The sequence below is a fragment of the Lathamus discolor genome, chromosome 1, assembly GCF_037157495.1.
Source record: "Lathamus discolor isolate bLatDis1 chromosome 1, bLatDis1.hap1, whole genome shotgun sequence".
Classification (NCBI taxonomy): domain Eukaryota; kingdom Metazoa; phylum Chordata; class Aves; order Psittaciformes; family Psittacidae; genus Lathamus; species Lathamus discolor.
The window spans coordinates 44607401-44623089 of NC_088884.1; the positions used below are offsets into that span (position 1 = coordinate 44607401).

Genomic DNA, 15689 nt, shown 5'->3' on the forward strand with positions numbered 1-15689 from the left:
AAACAATGTAAGGGGAGCATTCCAGTGTACCACTATTAATCTTTCAACAGTTTTTTCATCTGGACTATCCATGGTGCTTGGAACTGTCAACTCATCTCCAAGGTTCCATTTACATTAGGGTTATGGTTATGGTTAGTGTTCGGGTTCAGACTGCCATAAAGGCTGCAGCTCCAGGGACACAGGTGCTGGAAAAGGCATGTCGAGTGGAGCACGGCAGTGCAAAGACATTGCTTGGTCCACACCTTTCTCCTCTGGCACAGCCCTGGTGATAAGACTCTAAACTAAGCTCCAGCATGCCATGTCGAATGCTTAATGGGTTATACTTAACGGGTTACTGTTCTGAGATCTAAAATGCCTACATCTGCAGGGACCCTGGGACTGCTAAAAACAATCTAAGGAGAGCATTCCCGTGTACCACTATTAATCTTTCAACACTTTTTTCACCTGGACCAGCCATGGCGCCTGGGACAGTAATCTCAGCTCCAAGGTGCCATTTAGATGAGGGTTAGGGTTAGGTTTAGGGTTCGGGTTCAGACTGTCATAAAGGCCAGAGCTGCAGGGACACTGGTGCTGAAAAAGTCACGTGGAGTGGAGCACGGCAGTGCAAAGACATTGCTTGGTCCACACTTTTCTCATCTGGGACAGCCCTGGAGATAAGGACTGTAAACTGAACTCCCATATGCCATGTAGATTAGGGTAATGGTCACTGTTCAGCTATCTATAACGCCTACATCTCCAGGGATACTGGGACTGCTAAAAACAATGTAAGGGGAGAATTCCAGTGTACCACTCTTAATCTTTCAACAGTTTTTTCATCTGGACCATCCATGGTCCTTGGAACTGTCAACTCATCTCCAAGGTGCCATTTAGCTTAGGGTTAGGGTTATGGTTATGGTTAGGGTTCGGGTTCAGACTGCCATAAAGGCTGCAGCTCCAGGGACACTGGTGCTGGAAAAGGCATGTCGAGTGGAGCACGGCAGTGCAAAGACATTGCTTTGTCCACACCTTTCTCATCTGGGACAGATCTGGTGATAAGGACTCTAAACTAAGCTCCAGCATGCAATGTAGAATGCTTAATGGGTTATACTTAACGGGTTACTGTTCTGAGATCTAAAATGCCTACATCTGCAGGGACCCTGGGACTGCTAAAAACAATCTAAGGAGAGCATTCCAGTGTATCGCCATTAGCCTTTCAACACCTTTTTCATCTGGACCATCCTCGGTGCTTGGCACTGGAAACTCAGCTCCAAGGTGCCATATAAATTAGGGTTAGGGTTAGGGTTAGGGTTAGGGTTCGGGTTCAGACTGTCCTAAGGGCTACAGGTCCAGGGACACTTGGGCTGAAAAAGGCATGTCGAGTGGAGCACGGCACTGCAAAGACATTGCTTGGTCCACACCTTTCTCATCTGGGACAGCCATGCTGATTAGGACTCTAAACTAAGCCGCCAAATGCCATTTAGACTAGGGTGAGGGTTACTGTTCGTAGATCTGTAATGCCTACATTTCCGGGGACACTGGGACTGCTGAAAACTTTATAAGAAGAGCATTCCCGTGTACCACTATTAATCCTTCAACGCTTTTTTCACCTGGACCAGCCATGGCGCCTGGGACAGTAATCTCAGCTCCAAGGTGCCATTTAGATTAGGGTTAGGGTTAGGTTTAGGGTTCGGGTTGAGACTGTCATAAAGGCCAGAGCTGCAGGGACACTGGTGCTGAAAAAGTCATGTGGAGTGGAGCACAGCAGTGCAAAGACATTGCTTGGTCCACACTTTTCTCATCTGGGACAGCCCTGGGGATAAGGACTGTAAACTGAACTCCCATATGCCATGTAGATTAGGGTAATGGTCACTGTTCAGCTACCTATAACGCCTACATCTCCAGGGGTACTGGGACTGCTAAAAACAATGTAAGGGGAGCATTCCAGTGTACCACTATTAATCTTTCATCAGTTTTTTCATCTGGACCATCCATGGTGCTTGGAACTGTCAACTCATCTCCAAGGTGCCATTTACATTAGGGTTAGGGTTCTGGTTAGTGTTCGGGTTCAGACTGCCATAAAGGCTGCAGCTCCAGGGACACTGGTGCTGGAAAAGGCATGTCGAGTGGAGCACGGCAGTGCAAAGACATTGCTTGGTCCACACCTTTCTCATCTGGGACAGCTCTGGTGATAAGGACTCTAAACTAAGCTCCAGCATGCCATGTAGAATGCTTAATGGGTTATACTTAACGGGTTACTGTTCTGAGATCTAAAATGCCTACATCTGCAGGGACACTGGGACTGCTAAAAACAATCTAAGGAGAGCATTCCAGTGTATCGCCATTAGCCTTTTAACGCCTTTTTCATGTGGACCATCCACGGTGCTTGGGACTGGAAACTCAGCTCCAAGGTGCCATTTAGATTAGGGTTAGGGTTAGGGTTCGGGTTGAGACTGTCATAAGGGCTACAGGTCCAGGGACACTTGGGCTGAAAAAAGCATGTTGAGTGGAGCACAGCACTGCAAAGACATTGCTTGGTCCACACCTTTCTCATCTGGGACAGCCATGCTGATTAGGACTCTAAACTAAGCCGCCAAATGCCATTTAGACTAGGGTGAGGGTTACTGTTCGTAGATCTGTAATGCCTACATTTCCGGGGACACTGGGACTGCTGAAAACTTTGTAAGAAGAGCATTCCCGTGTACCACTATTAATCTTTCAACACTTTTTTCACCTGGACCAGCCATGGCGCCTGGGACAGTAATCTCAGCTCCAAGGTGCCATTTAGATTAGGGTTAGGGTTAGGTTTAGGGTTCGGGTTGAGACTGTCATAAAGGCTAGAGCTGCAGGGACACTGGTGCTGAAAAAGTCATGTGGAGTGGAGCACGGCAGTGCAAAGACATTGCTTGGTCCACACCTTTCTCATCTGGGACAGCCCTGGAGATAAGGACTGTAAACTGAACTCCCATATGCCATGTAGATTAGGGTAATGGTCACTGTTCAGATATCTATAACGCCTACATCTCCAGGGATACTGGGACTGCTAAAAACAATGTAAGGGGAGCATTCCAGTGTACCACTATTAATCTTTCATCAGTTTTTTCATCTTTACCATCCATGGTGCTTGGAACTGTCAACTCATCTCCAAGGTGCCATTTAGCTTAGGGTTAGGGTTATGGTTAGTGTTCGGGTTCAGACTGCCATAAAGGCTGCAGCTCCAGGGACACTGGTGCTGGAAAAGGCATGTCAAGTGGAGCACGGCAGTGCAAAGACATTGCTTGGTCCACACCTTTCTCATCTGGGACAGCCCTGGTGATAAGGACTCTAAACTAAGCTCCAGCATGCCATGTAGAATGCTTAATGGGTTATACTTAACAGGTTACTGTTCTGAGATCTAAAATGCCTACATCTGCAGGGACCCTGGGACTGCTAAATACAATCTAAGGAGAGCATTCCAGTGTATCGCCATTAGCCTTTCAACACCTTTTTCATCTGGACCATCCACGGTGCTTGGGACTGGAAACTCAGCTCCAAGGTGCCATTTAAATTAGGGTTAGGGTTAGGGTTAGGGTTAGGGTTCGGGTTCAGACTGTCATAAGGGCTACAGGTCCAGGGACACTTGGGCTGAAAAAGGCATGTCGAGTGGAGCACGGCAGTGCAAAGACATTGCTTGGTCCACACTTTTCTCATCTGGGACAGCCCTGGAGATAAGGACTGTAAACTGAACTCCCATATGCCATGTAGATTAGGGTAATGGTCACTGTTCAGCTATCTATAACGCCTACATCTCCAGGGGTACTGGGACTGCTAAAAACAATGTAAGGGGAGCATTCCAGTGTACCACTATTAATCTTTCAACAGTTTTTTCATCTGGACTATCCATGGTGCTTGGAACTGTCAACTCATCTCCAAGGTTCCATTTACATTAGGGTTATGGTTATGGTTAGTGTTCGGGTTCAGACTGCCATAAAGGCTGCAGCTCCAGGGACACAGGTGCTGGAAAAGGCATGTCGAGTGGAGCACGGCAGTGCAAAGACATTGCTTGGTCCACACCTTTCTCCTCTGGCACAGCCCTGGTGATAAGACTCTAAACTAAGCTCCAGCATGCCATGTCGAATGCTTAATGGGTTATACTTAACGGGTTACTGTTCTGAGATCTAAAATGCCTACATCTGCAGGGACCCTGGGACTGCTAAAAACAATCTAAGGAGAGCATTCCCGTGTACCACTATTAATCTTTCAACACTTTTTTCACCTGGACCAGCCATGGCGCCTGGGACAGTAATCTCAGCTCCAAGGTGCCATTTAGATGAGGGTTAGGGTTAGGTTTAGGGTTCGGGTTCAGACTGTCATAAAGGCCAGAGCTGCAGGGACACTGGTGCTGAAAAAGTCACGTGGAGTGGAGCACGGCAGTGCAAAGACATTGCTTGGTCCACACTTTTCTCATCTGGGACAGCCCTGGAGATAAGGACTGTAAACTGAACTCCCATATGCCATGTAGATTAGGGTAATGGTCACTGTTCAGCTATCTATAACGCCTACATCTCCAGGGATACTGGGACTGCTAAAAACAATGTAAGGGGAGAATTCCAGTGTACCACTCTTAATCTTTCAACAGTTTTTTCATCTGGACCATCCATGGTCCTTGGAACTGTCAACTCATCTCCAAGGTGCCATTTAGCTTAGGGTTAGGGTTATGGTTATGGTTAGGGTTCGGGTTCAGACTGCCATAAAGGCTGCAGCTCCAGGGACACTGGTGCTGGAAAAGGCATGTCGAGTGGAGCACGGCAGTGCAAAGACATTGCTTTGTCCACACCTTTCTCATCTGGGACAGATCTGGTGATAAGGACTCTAAACTAAGCTCCAGCATGCAATGTAGAATGCTTAATGGGTTATACTTAACGGGTTACTGTTCTGAGATCTAAAATGCCTACATCTGCAGGGACCCTGGGACTGCTAAAAACAATCTAAGGAGAGCATTCCAGTGTATCGCCATTAGGCTTTCAACACCTTTTTCATCTGGACCATCCACGGTGCTTGGGACTGGAAACTCAGCTCCAAGGTGCCATTTAAATTAGGGTTAGGGTTAGGGTTAGGGTTCGGGTTCAGACTGTCATAAGGGCTACAGGTCCAGGGACACTTGGGCTGAAAAAGGCATGTCGAGTGGAGCACGGCAGTGCAAAGACATTGCTTGGTCCACACCTTTCTCATCTGGGACAGCCCTGGAGATAAGGACTGTAAACTGAACTCCCATATGCCATGTAGATTAGGGTAATGGTCACTGTTCAGCTATCTATAACGCCTACATCTCCAGGGGTACTGGGACTGCTAAAAACAATGTAAGGGGAGCATTCCAGTGTACCACTATTAATCTTTCAACAGTTTTTTCATCTGGACTATCCATGGTGCTTGGAACTGTCAACTCATCTCCAAGGTTCCATTTACATTAGGGTTATGGTTATGGTTAGTGTTCGGGTTCAGACTGCCATAAAGGCTGCAGCTCCAGGGACACAGGTGCTGGAAAAGGCATGTCGAGTGGAGCACGGCAGTGCAAAGACATTGCTTGGTCCACACCTTTCTCCTCTGGCACAGCCCTGGTGATAAGACTCTAAACTAAGCTCCAGCATGCCATGTCGAATGCTTAATGGGTTATACTTAACGGGTTACTGTTCTGAGATCTAAAATGCCTACATCTGCAGGGACCCTGGGACTGCTAAAAACAATCTAAGGAGAGCATTCCCGTGTACCACTATTAATCTTTCAACACTTTTTTCACCTGGACCAGCCATGGCGCCTGGGACAGTAATCTCAGCTCCAAGGTGCCATTTAGATGAGGGTTAGGGTTAGGTTTAGGGTTCGGGTTCAGACTGTCATAAAGGCCAGAGCTGCAGGGACACTGGTGCTGAAAAAGTCACGTGGAGTGGAGCACGGCAGTGCAAAGACATTGCTTGGTCCACACTTTTCTCATCTGGGACAGCCCTGGAGATAAGGACTGTAAACTGAACTCCCATATGCCATGTAGATTAGGGTAATGGTCACTGTTCAGCTATCTATAACGCCTACATCTCCAGGGATACTGGGACTGCTAAAAACAATGTAAGGGGAGAATTCCAGTGTACCACTCTTAATCTTTCAACAGTTTTTTCATCTGGACCATCCATGGTCCTTGGAACTGTCAACTCATCTCCAAGGTGCCATTTAGCTTAGGGTTAGGGTTATGGTTATGGTTAGGGTTCGGGTTCAGACTGCCATAAAGGCTGCAGCTCCAGGGACACTGGTGCTGGAAAAGGCATGTCGAGTGGAGCACGGCAGTGCAAAGACATTGCTTTGTCCACACCTTTCTCATCTGGGACAGATCTGGTGATAAGGACTCTAAACTAAGCTCCAGCATGCAATGTAGAATGCTTAATGGGTTATACTTAACGGGTTACTGTTCTGAGATCTAAAATGCCTACATCTGCAGGGACCCTGGGACTGCTAAAAACAATCTAAGGAGAGCATTCCAGTGTATCGCCATTAGGCTTTCAACACCTTTTTCATCTGGACCATCCACGGTGCTTGGGACTGGAAACTCAGCTCCAAGGTGCCATTTAAATTAGGGTTAGGGTTAGGGTTAGGGTTCGGGTTCAGACTGTCATAAGGGCTACAGGTCCAGGGACACTTGGGCTGAAAAAGGCATGTCGAGTGGAGCACAGCACTGCAAAGACCTTGCTTGGTCCACACCTTTCTCATCTGGGACAGCCATGCTGATTAGGACTCTAAACTAAGCCGCCAAATGCCGTTTAGACTAGGGTGAGGGTTACTGTTCGTAGATCTGTAATGCCTACATTTCCGGGGACACTGGGACTGCAGAAAACTTTGTAAGAAGAGCATTCCCGTGTACCACTATTAATCTTTCAACACTTTTTTCACCTGGACCAGCCATGGCGCCTGGGACAGTAATCTCAGCTCCAAGGTGCCATTTAGATTAGGGTTAGGGTTAGGTTTAGGGTTCGGGTTGAGACTGTCATAAAGGCTAGAGCTGCAGGGACACTGGTGCTGAAAAAGTCATGTGGAGTGGAGCACGGCAGTGCAAAGACATTGCTTGGTCCACACCTTTCTCATCTGGGACAGCCCTGGAGATAAGGACTGTAAACTGAACTCCCATATGCCATGTAGATTAGGGTAATGGTCACTGTTCAGCTATCTATAACGCCTACATCTCCAGGGACACTGGGACTGCTAAAAACAATGTAAGGGGAGCATTCCAGTGTACCACTATTAATCTTTCAACAGTTTTTTCATCTGGATTATCCATGGTGCTTGGAGCTGTCAACTCATCTCCAAGGTGCCATTTAGCTTAGGGTTAGGGTTATGGTTAGTGTTCGGCTTCAGACTGCCATAAAGGCTGCAGCTCCAGGGACACTGGTGCTGGAAAAGGCATGTCGAGTGGAGCACGGCAGTGCAAAGACATTGCTTGGTCCACACCTTTCTCATCTGGGACAGCCCTGGTGATAAGGACTCTAAACTAAGCTCCAGCATGCCATGTAGAATGCTTAAAGGGTTATACTTAACGGTTTACTGTTCTGAGATCTAAAATGACTACATCTGCAGGGACTCTGGGACTGCTAAAAACAATCTAAGGAGAGCATTCCAGTGTATCGCCATTAGCCTTTCAACACCTTTTTCATCTGGACCATCCTCGGTGCTTGGGACTGGAAACTCAGCTCCAAGGTGCCATTTAAATTAGGGTTAGGGTTAGGGTTAGGGTTAGGGTTCGGGTTCAGACTGTCCTAAGGGCTACAGGTCCAGGGACACTTGGGCTGAAAAAGGCATGTCGAGTGGAGCACGGCACTGCAAAGACATTGCTTGGTCCACACCTTTCTCATCTGGGACAGCCATGCTGATTAGGACTCTAAACTAAGCCGCCAAATGCCATTTAGACTAGGGTGAGGGTTACTGTTCGTAGATCTGTAATGCCTACATTTCCGGGGACACTGGGACTGCTGAAAACTTTGTAAGAAGAGCATTCCCGTGTACCACTATTAATCTTTCAACACTTTTTTCACCTGGACCAGCCATGGCGCCTGGGACAGTAATCTCAGCTCCAAGGTGCCATTTAGATTAGGGTTAGGGTTAGGTTTAGCGTTCGGTTTCAGACTGTCATAAAGGCTAGAGCTGCAGGGACACTGGTGCTGAAAAAGTCATGTGGAGTGGAGCACGGCAGTGCAAAGACATTGCTTGGTCCACACCTTTCTCATCTGGGACAGCCCTGGAGATAAGGACTGTAAACTGAACTCCCATATGCCATGTAGATTAGGGTAATGGTCACTGTTCAGATATCTATAACGCCTACATCTCCAGGGATACTGGGACTGCTAAAAACAATGTAAGGGGAGCATTCCAGTGTACCACTATTAATCTTTCATCAGTTTTTTCATCTTTACCATCCATGGTGCTTGGAACTGTCAACTCATCTCCAAGGTGCCATTTAGCTTAGGGTTAGGGTTATGGTTAGTGTTCGGGTTCAGACTGCCATAAAGGCTGCAGCTCCAGGGACACTGGTGCTGGAAAAGGCATGTCAAGTGGAGCACGGCAGTGCAAAGACATTGCTGGGTCCACACCTTTCTCCTCTGGCACAGCCCTGGTGATAAGGACTCTAAACTAAGCTCCAGCATGCCATGTAGAATGCTTAATGGGTTATACTTAACAGGTTACTGTTCTGAGATCTAAAATGCCTACATCTGCAGGGACCCTGGGACTGCTAAAAACAATCTAAGGAGAGCATTCCAGTGTATCGCCATTAGCCTTTCAACACCTTTTTCATCTGGACCATCCACGGTGCTTGGGACTGGAAACTCAGCTCCAAGGTGCCATTTAAATTAGGGTTAGGGTTAGGGTTAGGGTTCGGGTTCGTGTTCAGACTGTCATAAGGGCTACAGGTCCAGGGACACTTGGGCTGAAAAAGGCATGTCGAGTGGAGCACGGCACTGCAAAGACCTTGCTTGGTCCACACCTTTCTCATCTGGGACAGCCATGCTGATTAGGACTCTAAACTAAGCCGCCAAATGCCATTTAGACTAGGGTGAGGGTTACTGTTCGTAGATCTGTAATGCCTACATTTCCGGGGACACTGGGACTGCTGAAAACTTTATAAGAAGAGCATTCCCGTGTACCACTATTAATCTTTCAACACTTTTTTCACCTGGACCAGCCATGGCACCTGGGACAGTAATCTCAGCTCCAAGGTGCCATTTAGATTAGGGTTAGGGTTAGGTTTAGGGTTCGGGTTCAGACTGTCATAAAGGCTAGAGCTGCAGGGACACTGGTGCTGAAAAAGTCATGTGGAGTGGAGCACGGCAGTGCAAAGACATTGCTTGGTCCACACTTTTCTCATCTGGGACAGCCCTGGAGATAAGGACTGTAAACTGAACTCCCATATGCCATGTAGATTAGGGTAATGGTCACTGTTCAGCTATCTATAACGCCTACATCTCCAGGGGTACTGGGACTGCTAAAAACAATGTAAGGGGAGCATTCCAGTGTACCACTATTAATCTTTCAACAGTTTTTTCATCTGGACTATCCATGGTGCTTGGAACTGTCAACTCATCTCCAAGGTGCCATTTACATTAGGGTTATGGTTATGGTTAGTGTTCGGGTTCAGACTGCCATAAAGGCTGCAGCTCCAGGGACACAGGTGCTGGAAAAGGCATGTCGAGTGGAGCACGGCAGTGCAAAGACATTGCTTGGTCCACACCTTTCTCCTCTGGCACAGCCCTGGTGATAAGACTCTAAACTAAGCTCCAGCATGCCATGTCGAATGCTTAATGGGTTATACTTAACGGGTTACTGTTCTGAGATCTAAAATGTCTACATCTCCAGGGATACTGGGACTGCTAAAAACAATCTAAGGAGAGCATTCCCGTGTACCACTATTAATCTTTCAACACTTTTTTCACCTGGACCAGCCATGGCGCCTGGGACAGTAATCTCAGCTCCAAGGTGCCATTTAAATTAGGGTTAGGGTTAGGGTTAGGGTTAGGGTTCGGGTTCAGACTGTCATAAGGGCTACAGGTCCAGGGACACTTGGGCTGAAAAAGGCATGTCGAGTGGAGCACGGCACTGCAAAGACATTGCTTGGTCCACACCTTTCTCATCTGGGACAGCCATGCTGATTAGGACTCTAAACTAAGCCGCCAAATGCCATTTAGACTAGGGTGAGGGTTACTGTTCGTAGATCTGTAATGCCTACATTTCCGGGGACACTGGGAGTGCTGAAAACTTTATAAGAAGAGCATTCCCGTGTACCACTATTAATCCTTCAACGCTTTTTTCACCTGGACCAGCCATGGCGCCTGGGACAGTAATCTCAGCTCCAAGGTGCCATTTAGATGAGGGTTAGGGTTAGGTTTAGGGTTCGGGTTGAGACTGTCATAAAGGCCAGAGCTGCAGGGACACTGGTGCTGAAAAAGTCATGTGGAGTGGAGCACGGCAGTGCAAAGACATTGCTTGGTCCACACCTTTCTCATCTGGGACAGCCCTGGAGATAAGGACTGTAAACTGAACTCTCATATGCCATGTAGATTAGGGTAATGGTCACTGTTCAGCTATCTATAACGCCTACATCTCCAGGGATACTGGGACTGCTAAAAACAATGTAAGGGGAGCATTCCAGTGTACCACTCTTAATCTTTCAACAGTTTTTTCATCTTTACCATCCATGGTGCTTGGAGCTCTCAACTCATCTCCAAGGTGCCATTTAGCTTAGGGTTAGGGTTATGGTTAGTGTTTGGGTTCAGACTGCCATAAAGGCTGCAGCTCCAGGGACACTGGTGCTGGAAAAGGCATGTGGAGTGGAGCACGGCAGTGCAAAGACATTGCTTGGTCCACACCTTTCTCATCTGGGACAGCCCTGGTGATAAGGACTCTAAACTAAGCTCCAGCATGCCATGTAGAATGCGTAATGGGTTATACTTAACGGGTTACTGTTCTGAGATCTAAAATGCATATATCTGCAGGGACACTGGGACTGCTAAAAACAATCTAAGGAGAGCATTCCAGTGTATCGCCATTAGCCTTTCAACACCTTTTTCATCTGGACCATCCACGGTGCTTGGGACTGGAAACTCAGCTCCAAGGTGCCATTTAAATTAGGGTTAGGGTTAGGGTTAGGGTTAGGGTTAGGGTTCGGGTTGAGACTGTCATAAGGGCTACAGGTCCAGGGACACTTTGGCTGAAAAAGGCATGTCGAGTGGAGCACGGCACTGCAAAGACATTGCTTGGTCCACACATTTCTCATCTGTGACAGCCATGGTGATTAGGACTCTAAACTAAGCCCCCAAATGCCATTTAGACTAGGGTGAGGGTTACTGTTCATAGATCTGTAATGCCTACATTTCCAGGGACACTGGGACTGCTGAAAACTTTATAAGAAGAGCATTCCTGTGTACCACTATTAATCTTTCAACAATTTTTTCACCTGGACCAGCCATGGCGCCTGGGACAGTAATCTCATCTACAAGGTGCCATTTAGATTAGGGTTAGGGTTAGGTTTAGGGTTCGGGTTGAGACTGTCATAAAGGCTAGAGCTGCAGGGACACTGGTGCTGAAAAAGTCATGTGGAGTGGAGCACGGCAGTGCAAAGACATTGCTTGGTCCACACCTTTCTCATCTGGGACAGCCCTGGAGATAAGGACTGTAAACTGAACTCCCATATGCCATGTAGATTAGGGTAATGGTCACTGTTCAGATATCTAGAATACCTACATCTCCAAGGATACTTGGACTGCGAAAAACAATGTAAGGGGAGCTTTCCAGTGTACCACTCTTAATCTTTCAACAGTTTTTTCTCCTGGACCAGCCATTGCACCTGGGAGAGTAATCTCAGCTCCAAGGTGCCATTTAGCTTAGGGTTATGGTTATGGTTAGTGTTCGGGTTCAGACTGCCATAAAGGCTGCAGCTCCAGGGACACTGGTGCTGGAAAATGCATGTCGAGTGGAGCACGGCAGTGCAAAGACATTGCTTGATCCACACCTTTCTCATCTGGGAGAGCCTTGGTGATTAAGACTGTAAACTGAACACCCATATGCCATGTAGATTAGGGTAATGGTCACTGTTCAGATATCTATAACGCCTACATCTCCAGGGATACTGGGACTGCTAAAAACAATGTAAGGGGAGCATTCCTATGGACCACTATTAATCTTTCAATAGTTTTTTCATCTAGACCATCCATGGTGCTTGGAACTGTCAACTCATCTCCAAGGTGCCATTTAGATTAGGGTTAGGGTTATGGTTAGTGTTCGGCTTCAGACTGCCAGAAAGGCTACAGCTCCAGGGACACTGGTGCTGGAAAAGGCATGTCGAGTGGAGCACGGCACTGCAAAGACATTGCTTGGTCCACACCTTTCTCATCTGGGACAGCCATGCTGATTAGGACTTTAAACTAAGCCCCCAAATGCCATTTAGACTAGGGTGAGGATTACTGTTCGTAGATCTGTAATGCCTACATTTCCGGGGACACTGGGACTGCTAAAAACTTTATAAGAAGAGCATTCCCGTGTACCACTATTAATCTTTCAACACTTTATTCACCTGGACGAGCCATGGCGCCTGGGACAGTAATCTCAGCTCCAAGGTGCCATTTAGATTAGGGTTAGGGTTAGGTTTAGGGTTCGGGTTGAGACTGTCATAAAGGCTAGAGCTGCAGGGACACTGGTGCTGAAAAAGTCATGTGGAGTGGAGCACGGCAGTGCAAAGACATTGCTTGGTCCACACCTTTCTCATCCGGGACAGCCATGCTGATTAGGACTCTAAACTAAGCTCCAGCATGCCATGTAGAATGCTTAATGTGTTATACTTTACGGGTTACTGTTCTGAGATCTAAAATGCCTACATCTGCAGGGATACTGGGACAGCTAAAAACAATCCAAGGAGAGCAATCCAGTGTATCGCCATTAGCCTTTCAACACCTTTTTCATCTGGACCATCCACGGTGCTTGGGACTGGAAAATCAGCTCCAAGGTGCCATTTAAATTAGGGTTAGGGTTAGGGTTAGTGTTAGTGTTCGGGTTCAGACTGTCATAAGGGCTACAGGTCCAGGGACACTGGTGCTGAAAAAGGCATGTCGAGTGGAGCACGGCACTGCAAAGACATTGCTTGGTCCACACATTTCTCATCTGGGACAGCCATGCTGATTAGGACTCTAAACTAAGCCCCCAAATGTCATTTAGACTAGGGTGAGGGTTACTGTTCGTAGATCTGTAATGCCTACATTTCCGGGGACACTGGGAGTGCTGAAAACTTTATAAGAAGAGCATTCCCGTGTACCACTATTAATCTTTCAACACTTTTTTCACCTGGACCAGCCATGGCGCCTGGGACAGTAATCTCAGCTCCAAGGTTCCATTTAGATTAGGGTTAGGTTTAGGGTTCGGGTTGAGACTGTCATAAAGGCTAGAGCTGCAGGGACACTGGTGCTGAAAAAGTCATGTGGAGTGGAGCACGGCAGTGCAAAGACATTGCTTGGTCCACACCTTTCTCATCTGGGACAGCCCTGGAGATAAGGACTGTAAACTGAACTGCCATATGCCATGTAGATTAGGGTAATGGTCACTGTTCAGATATCTATAATGCCTACATCTCCAGGGATACTGGGACTGCTAAAAACAATGTAAGGGGAGCATTCCTATGTACCACTATTAATCTTTCAACAGTTTTTTCATCTGGATTATCCATGGTGCTTGGAGCTGTCAACTCATCTCCAAGGTGCCATTTAGCTTAGGGTTAGGGTTATGGTTAGTGTTCGGGTTCAGACTGCCATAAAGGCTGCAGCTCCAGGGACACTGGTGCTGGAAAAGGCATGTCGAGTGGAGCACGGCAGTGCAAAGACATTGCTTGGTCCACACCTTTCTCATCTGGGATAGCCCTGGTGATAAGGACTCTAAACTAAGCCCCAGCATGCCATGTAGAATGCTTAATGGGTTATACTTAACGGGTTACAGTTCTGAGATCTAAAATGCCTATATCTCCAGGGATACTGGGACTGCTAAAAACAATCTAAGGAGAGCATTCCAGTGTATCGCCATTAGCCTTTCAACACCTTTTTCATCTGGACCATCCACGGTGCTTGGGACTGGAAACTCAGCTCCAAGGTGCCATTTAAATTAGGGTTAGGGTTAGGGTTAGGGTTAGGGTTCGGGTTCAGACTGTCCTAAGGGCTACAGGTCCAGGGACACTTGGGCTGAAAAAGGCATGTCGAGTGGAGCACGGCACTGCAAAGACATTGCTTGGTCCACACCTTTCTCATCTGGGACAGCCATGCTGATTAGGACTCTAAACTAAGCCGCCAAATGCCATTTCGACTAGGGTGAGGGTTACTGTTCGTAGATCTGTAATGCCTACATTTCCGGGGACACTGGGACTGCTGAAAACTTTATAAGAAGAGCATTCCCGTGTACCACTATTAATCTTTCAACACTTTTTTCACCTGGACCAGCCATGGCGCCTGGGACAGTAATCTCAGCTCCAAGGTTCCATTTAGATTAGGGTTAGGTTTAGGGTTCGGGTTGAGACTGTCATAAAGGCTAGAGCTGCAGGGACACTGGTGCTGAAAAAGTCATGTGGAGTGGAGCACGGCAGTGCAAAGACATTGCTTGGTCCACACCTTTCTCATCTGGGACAGCCCTGGAGATAAGGACTGTAAACTGAACTGCCATATGCCATGTAGATTAGGGTAATGGTCACTGTTCAGATATCTATAATGCCTACATCTCCAGGGATACTGGGACTGCTAAAAACAATGTAAGGGGAGCATTCCTATGTACCACTATTAATCTTTCAACAGTTTTTTCATCTGGATTATCCATGGTGCTTGGAGCTGTCAACTCATCTCCAAGGTGCCATTTAGCTTAGGGTTAGGGTTATGGTTAGTGTTCGGGTTCAGACTGCCATAAAGGCTGCAGCTCCAGGGACACTGGTGCTGGAAAAGGCATGTCGAGTGGAGCACGGCAGTGCAAAGACATTGCTTGGTCCACACCTTTCTCATCTGGGATAGCCCTGGTGATAAGGACTCTAAACTAAGCCCCAGCATGCCATGTAGAATGCTTAATGGGTTATACTTAACGGGTTACAGTTCTGAGATCTAAAATGCCTATATCTCCAGGGATACTGGGACTGCTAAAAACAATCTAAGGAGAGCATTCCAGTGTATCGCCATTAGCCTTTCAACACCTTTTTCATCTGGACCATCCACGGTGCTTGGGACTGGAAACTCAGCTCCAAGGTGCCATTTAAATTAGGGTTAGGGTTAGGGTTAGGGTTAGGGTTCGGGTTCAGACTGTCCTAAGGGCTACAGGTCCAGGGACACTTGGGCTGAAAAAGGCATGTCGAGTGGAGCACGGCACTGCAAAGACATTGCTTGGTCCACACCTTTCTCATCTGGGACAGCCATGCTGATTAGGACTCTAAACTAAGCCGCCATATGCCATTTCGACTAAAGTGAGGGTTACTGTTCGTAGATCTGTAATGCCTACATTTCCGGGGACACTGGGACTGCTGAAAACTTTATAAGAAGAGCATTCCCGTGTACCACTATTAATCTTTCAACACTTTTTTCACCTGGACCAGCCATGGCGCCTGGGACAGTAATCTCAGCTCCAAGGTGCCATTTAGATTAGGGTTAGGGTTAGGTTTAGGGTTCGGGTTGAGACTGTCATAAAGGCTAGAGCTG

General features: G+C 47.3%; 1 protein-coding gene across 3 annotated transcripts in view; it reads left to right on the forward strand.

The window, feature by feature from the left end:
* The window catches only part of ACSS3 (acyl-CoA synthetase short chain family member 3), a 1041561-nt gene that overhangs the window by 614991 nt on the left and 410881 nt on the right, over positions 1 to 15689 (forward strand). The window lies entirely within an intron of this gene.